The sequence below is a fragment of the Atta colombica genome, unplaced genomic scaffold, assembly GCF_001594045.1.
Source record: "Atta colombica isolate Treedump-2 unplaced genomic scaffold, Acol1.0 scaffold252, whole genome shotgun sequence".
NCBI lineage: Eukaryota > Metazoa > Arthropoda > Insecta > Hymenoptera > Formicidae > Atta > Atta colombica.
Window position 1 is genome coordinate 76,508 of NW_017259351.1, and position 6,466 is coordinate 82,973.

Genomic DNA, 6,466 nt, shown 5'->3' on the forward strand with positions numbered 1-6,466 from the left:
TTAAAATAAACGGCGTTTATATTAACACATGCTCTTAATTAATAATAAACTGAAATTGTGTCATATTTAATACATTTTTATTTTAAGTTAAATTATTTAATTTCATTATTTTAATAAATTAAGTTTTAGTTAAATTATCGACATATTGAATAGGAACCCTAAAAGAATTAAAAATTCAAATTGTGTATAACAAATTTGACATGAATTTAATAGGAGTGGACTCATTTAATTAGTGTCAAAAATGTCAAAACAATTAAATTTTTTTTATGTTACATCTGCAAATTTATATTATTTTTATTAAAATATATTTTTACTATTTATTCTTTTTTATAATGGAATTATGTCATTTTGATTCTTGGAAATTAGTATTTTTAATTAATATAAGTTAAATAATTAAATTAATATAAGTTAAATGAGTCTTACAGATCCGTCAGTTATTGTGTTACAGATTTTGATCTCAGCTCCGGAGAGTTAAATTTGTATTCAGTATCAATCAGTCGGACAATATAATAGAATTTCAAGCTCTATGTTTAAGTTTGAATAAAGAGAGAAAAGTTAACTCCTTGTAAGAATAGAATCTAGATTGGGGAGATTTCCATGTAAGCGCATCTCAGTGCTGTTCCCGGAAAGTTTACCATGTCGAGTATACCGCGATATAGTCACGCAAATGTTTGTAGCGAGACGCCTCCACTAATGATCAAGGGCATTTTCCGGGACATTGCTAATTTTCCAAGTGTCTCGATTACGGTGTCTGATAGCACAGCTGGAGTCACATTAGGCCTGTCGGGTTAATTGGTTTTCACGCTAAAGTTAATGCAAGTTTAGGAATATCCGTGGCGGATTACCGTTCCGTTGTAAACAGTATTCTCAGTGCGATTCGATGGCGAAAGGTTAATGCCTGATGGCGACGACCGGCATTGATGCTTTGGTTCCTTCTCGAATGGCATTATCTAAACGGGGCCGTTATCCGATTCACATCATCTTGCCCTAATTGCGGCTCGTTTACCGTTCACGTTATCTCCCCGCCTATGTTTCTTATATTAATTACTTTCAGAAGAGTAACGCGCATAGGGTGGGGCACAGTGGCAAGTGCATGATTGATCGACAAACTGTAAGGTGCCACTGCAAGCATTCCCAGAACAAAATTTGCATTTTCTTTTGTCAGCCAGGTGGATTGAATTTATGATTTACTCACGTGCAGTAGATAAGAGAGTTGTAATTATTTTAATTTATACTTTGCAACTTTATTTATTACTTGTACCTTAACGCTATGACCTGATGAGCTTGAATACATTAATAAGAAGTAAGAATTGAGAAATGTAAATACAGCATTTTCTACATGGAAAAAAATGATGTTATATTAACAATACTATTTTATTTGAAAATAATTTTTTTGTTAATTCAATAATACTGTTAATAAAACAAATACATCATGTTCTTGTTTTCATAAAATTTTATTTATTTCTTGTAATTTATTCTTGTAATTTAACCAGATAATTTTCAATTAAAATAATACTGTTGTAAAACATCATTTTTTTATTCAAGCAGAGAAATTTATTATGCGTCAACTAATCTTTTTTATTTATCTTAAAAAAATACATATACATTGACATATCGTATTTTTTATGTAATCGAGTTTTGAAAATATTTTATGTAAAAAAATATAAGATAGGATAACCAAAAAATTAAATGATTTACGAGATATTTTATATTTTATTCTTACTCTATTTTGACATAAAATATGAAATATTTATAATACATGTATGTGTGTGTGATTGTGTGCAGTAAACTCACAGCTTAACGAATTTCTTTACTGTGACTGTCTTATATTTTGGATTGTAACAGTTGAGAGGTTTGCAAATTTAATATTTATTTTTGGAACATTTTCTACTTATCGCTTGACTGTGACTCTTCAATTTTATTTTAATGAGTAACGAAACCGCGTGCACCAATGCTATCATCCTGTCCGTTTTATGCGCCAATAATTTTCCGGCGGTGCCTTTAATCCCGCCCAGCTCGAGTAGTAAATTAAACATTGTAAATCCATTCCGCTGCCGTAATTCGCTGAATCTCGAAATCCAGTGGGACGAGGGAGAAATCCCTGCGACGCCACTGTAATAACTGTCAGGATTTCTCAGGCATTATACAACCGTGTCGGAATAATGAATGACGAAGTTTCCATTGGATCGTCCACGATGCAATGTCCCTTGGCACAGTTACATATCGCTTGTAAAGTACATCGTGAATGTTTCTCGATGAGCCCTTTACTACGGCAAAAAAATACATATGCACCGACGAAATGTGCAGCATGCAATAATCATATATTTATCCATGAGTTTTCACCATTGACCGCATTAGCAAGATCATATGTATATATGCGCATCCACATTTAAGATTCCAGTAAGTTCCATGCATTGGAGATCGGCTACACGAGGGAGCAATTAGGATTCCTTTTAAACAAGTAGCTGCAAGAATGAAACTAATTTTCCTCCGACTTCTACGTTCGCGGTACATTCCAGAAATGCCAGTATTCCATTGTTCACCGATTTCTCCGTTTGATAAATTACGCGAGATTAATGAGTTTAGTACTAATGATTAAAGTGAGAGAAAGTTTTGGATAATCTATCGATAAATATAATTATTAATCAGAAAAAAAAATAATTTTAGGTTTTTTATTATTCGTGCTTTATTGTTTTTATTATACTTATATATTGTACTTAGTATTGGATATATTGCTCTCACTCAATTTATAATAAATGCGATTAATAATGTCGATAATATCAGGAAAAATAGGCTGCATACAAATATGAAAAACAAAGAAGAAAAACGAAAGCAGTATTATAAAACGCATAGAATAAAGAACTACAAAGTTTCGTTAATGAAAAAAGATCAATGAAGAGTATAAATCCAGAGGTTGGAGTATAATGGGGACAAGAAAGATAAAGTGCGATTGATAAGGAGATAGGGATGAGAAAGAGGATGAAAGATGTAAAGCTGCAAGAATATTAGTGATAAAAGAATAAAGAAAAGTTAAGGAGTTGAATAATTAACTATAAGAGGATTAGAACATAAGCCGGGAATAAATCATTAAGATTGCATAAAGAAATACTTTTGATGATGGAGCAAATATTGGTGCTAAATAAGCCTTGATAAACTCGAGTTGATTTAATCCGTGAATAAATTGCCATAATTGTTTATAATTAAGGCAAAAAGCACACGATGTGACTTTTCATTCTAAATCGCGATTAAGTAAATTATTAGAATTACACAAAACACAGAATTTCTATAGTAATTTACTAGATCGAAAATTGCATCATACAGCTTCATTTCTTCTAATCTAATAAAAATCTAAATACTTACATTGTTTTTATTTAAAAGTGCGAAACTTTTTTGCTACTATTATACTCTTTATTTCCTAGATTATTCTAGAAAATGTATAAATGATTTTATTTTTATACAAAAGTTGCTCCATCTCTAATATTGTTGTAAGATCGTAATAAGATATATTTAATCCTGAAATATTTAAAATTAGACATGCTTATAGTTTCAACTTTGATTGACTAAGATTTTATTTGATAAAGACAAGATAATCTATAAGGTCTTTTAACATTCTCATCGATTTTATTGAGTCTCTTTTTTGCGCATTTTTAATTTTAATTTGTCAAGTTGACATTGGACTAATTATATCGATGATAGAATGTATGCATTTCCATTTTAAATGAAGAAATTTTTATCAAACTTGGCATTGCTTTATTTTGCTGCGGGATATCGCGAGGCAATATCAATCTCGTTCAGCGTATACACATCTGTACGGAGAATCGAGCGAGATCCACGTATCTGAGCAAGTCGGGGTTACCTCCTGAGGTCCACGTCTCCGCAACGTGTAATTGGTTTACGCTCGCAAAATCGCAAACATTCCGGTACCCGTGCGTCGCGCGACCTAAGTAAACCTCTGGGGCCTTTCGCCCTGGGGAATTCGTCCGACCGAAAGAGGTGTAGAGTTCGCGCAAGATGTAATTTCATGACGGCTCTCTCCATGGATCGAATCGTAATTGCACTTTAATTAACCGCGCGTAATTTAAAGACGTTTCGACAGTTACGCGTATCGAACAGAGACAGAATACATGATCTGTTTAGTTACAGCACGTGAGAGCGAATCATTATTTTGCCGAACGTCTTATCAGTTTGTAACATAATACGGTTGATGTTAGTTTTTCAGGAAAAAAATACAGAGTAGACTTCTGGAGTTTTGATTTCGTTTCTTTCCTTGCGGAAATGTTGTGTGCGTGTTAAAAGATAGATTAATTAAGGAACATAAAATGAGATTTAATTTTAAGACGTTGAATAGAATTTTCGAAATTAAGAACGTTACGTTTATAAATTTTTACGAAGAAAGTTGAATGATTTTATCGATTTGTCTAAGTAGGTAACATAAACATCATTAATAAATGTACTATCATGATGTTCGAGCAAACATTATTGAGAGTCGAGCGAGTGTCCAGTCATCAGCTCAACTCCTCAAGGTAATTCGAACTATCCAGCCAACCGAGCCGTTAACCACCTGGCCGTATGCGTCCACCTTCGTTGGACGTCGTCCGTGGTAGTGATGGAGACGGTTGGAGGTGTCCGGAGGCCAGGGCCGACGTCGCCGACCTGCAGAGACTTCACCAATTCATATGCAAATGCGAAAGCTCCCGCGGCCTGCTGGCATTGTTCGCCCGCCGGAGTTTCAGTGTCCCCGGGCTTGACTTACTACGCGAATTTCCGGAAAACTCTAACGGGAGGTACCCGTGTAATTGATACTCACCCTCTCGCTGCTGGCGAACCGGTCAGCGAGTTCCTCCTGGGTCTTTCTATATTTCTCTCTCTCTCTGTCCTCTGTTTAACTGTGATAGGAAGATTTGAAGAAAAGTGAAAGGAGGAAAAAATACAGGAAAAAGAGGAATAAGAAGAGGAAAGGAATGAGATTGTCGGAGTATGTACGGAGTATGTATGTATTGTTAATTTTAAGGAAAGGGCTGCAAAAATTATTTAATAAAATAATTTATAATAAATAATAAGATTAGAAACAAGACCTTTTATGTTAAATAAGAAGCTTTAAATAAGAAGCGCAGACTACAGTCTGAATGTTAAGATGTTGAACTATTATATATATTCACACTATTATATATTCATATAAATGAATTAATTTCAGAAATGATAATTGCATGTCGATGGTTGTCGGACTTTCAATGCAATCAATCTGAAATATTAATAATCCCCCCAAATTTAATCTTAAAAAAATAATTTATTCTTTAAGAATTTAGGAGAAGAAAACAAAATTTGTTACATCTGTAATGATCCTTGTACTCTCCTGAGTTCTTATTGGGAGAAAATAAATTATTTTATTAATTCTTATTTTTCTCTAAATTCCTATTATTACTACTTTTTACAGCCAACCTTCTTTTATTGTTTTGCAAATATCGAGTTTTATATTTTCTTATTGTTGATTTTGCTAATATCATATAAATCAATAATGATTTTGCTATTTATAAACGTTAGAAGTTTTAATATTTTTTAAAATAGTGTATATTGATTAAATATAATTCACTTACTTATCGCATAGCTTTCCATTAAATTTTTTTTTCTGATTGAATAAAATACTTTATAAAATGTCAATAGTACATTGTATTAATTAGATAATTTAATATTTCTTAGTATCTATCATTAACTTATAAAGTGCAGAATGTCTGATATAATATGTTAATATTTTTTATTTATTGTTTAGCATGAAACTATTAACAATATAAAGATAATTATTTTATTTTGTATTTTATATTTTGCTGAATATTATATATTCCCATTTTTTATTTATTATGAAATTATTAATTAACAATATAAAAATAATTTTTTTATTTTATATTTGGGAGTTTCAGATTCTTTATTAATATCGGATTAATAATATTAGATTGTAAAACCTGAGATTGGAGATTATTACCTTTATTTTCTCATCTTTTAATGTAAAATTTACTTTTATTTTTATTAGATTTTCTTTTATCTCATGTTATATATTAAAGAAATAACGAAAAAATATTTCTTATTTCTTTAATATTTCTTTAATATTTTATTTGATAGAAAAAAATAGATTATAATGTTTTATATAAAATAAAAAATATTGTATTAAAATTATTATTTAAGACATCAATTTATTAGTTTAATATAAATTCAATAATTAATGCTTCTAAAAAAAAAGTATTTGGAGTTATCTTTCTCTATTAAAAAATAAATTTTCATTGGTTGCGTTCAATAGAGAAAATTGTTAGCGAGCGTTCTATGATTCTTTAATATGATTGGTTCTTATCTTTAGTTTTTTGCTGGATCTAAGTGTAAGAACCAATCAAATTAATGAATTCACTGATCAGTTTTTTTTTCTGCTGAACGCGATCATTATTGTCGCTTTGAAAAAAAAACTTAGGAGAGAACTAGT